This window comes from Nuphar pumila, chromosome 15 (genome assembly GCF_984573655.1).
Source record: "Nuphar pumila chromosome 15, dmNupPumi1.hap1.1, whole genome shotgun sequence".
In the NCBI taxonomy this organism is placed as follows: Eukaryota; Viridiplantae; Streptophyta; class Magnoliopsida; order Nymphaeales; family Nymphaeaceae; genus Nuphar; species Nuphar pumila.
In genome coordinates this window covers 80580832-80582051 of record NC_143263.1, presented here as the reverse complement: position 1 = coordinate 80582051, position 1220 = coordinate 80580832, and positions in this window count along the sequence as shown.

Here is a 1220-nt window from a genome sequence, read left to right as displayed (position 1 = left end):
TTGTTGTTTCTCCTTGTGATGCTTGTTGGAGGGCAGTGCAACTCCAACCTAAATCTTTTTGTTAGGTCTCTAATGGCCTGCTTTGTTTGTAAAGATGCTGTTCCAGTGGCAACCCTCCTTTAGTTGTCAGAAATCTATGCCTGTTTTCTTTCAAGCAAGAAGGTGATCAGCGTCTGCGATCATACCGATGGAAGTCCTTTGTGGCCTAGGGCACTCACCCAGGTTTACTGTCTAGGAAGGGGCCCCATTAAGTGTCAACCATTCGCAGGTTCCTCATCAGCGTAAAAAAAAGAAAAGAAAAAGAAGGGTTGGTTCAAGGGCTGTGGCCCAGTGAAAGCAGCCCATCCATTTGGACTAACAGGGCTGGGGCTCTACCTGCCCTTCCTTAAGGACAGGCCATGGGCTGTGCTCACTGGCATGGCTGAGGTCTGGTCTTGACACCTGGCTGCCCATCATATTATGTCATGGGCAACATGACTTGGTTTTGGCCGGGTTGTGGCTCAAAATCTGGCCCTGAATGGGCTATTGGTAACGGAGCCTGGTGCCTGGCCCTAGAATCTAGCAAATGTATATGAAAGGTTTATGTATATGATAATTTGTAAACTAGTGGAGGTCAGAGTTGCAAAATAAGATGAGCAGCTCGTGGCTTGTCTCAGTTTTGGATTGTCAAAAGCTCATGAGTATAACCAACTGGGGGCTCAGCTTGTCTGCTATGAGCAGCTAGTGCACGGCACCTTGTTGGGACGTTGCAAGTTCAAATCCCAATGGTATCATGTTGTATAACTGGTAGGGGTCTGCCTAACCCCAGCTTGCCTTGAGAAAAAAAAAAATCATAAAATAGGCTTGGTCAGCAGAGCCATGAGCTACTTATGAAGGTTTGTGAGCCGATCATAAACAAAGAGTGCTTCGCTCAGCTCATGTAGGCACGTTTCACTTGTGGTGAATATGTACAATTCTGTTGTGCTTGCTGATTCAATAAATATGCTCTCTCAAAAGGATTTGTGGTGAATATGTAGTGTACGATTTTGATACTCCATACAATGGAAAATCCACCCTTCTCTCGAGTAAGTGGACGGCTTTTCATCCACTGTTACAATGGACGAAGGAGCCCTGCTGATCGCTTGTGATCAGCGGTATCTTTTTTCGTGCAGAAGAGTGATTTAGTGCGGTCTTGACCGTCGCTAAAGACCTGGGTGAAAAACAAGCCTTTAGTGGTGGTC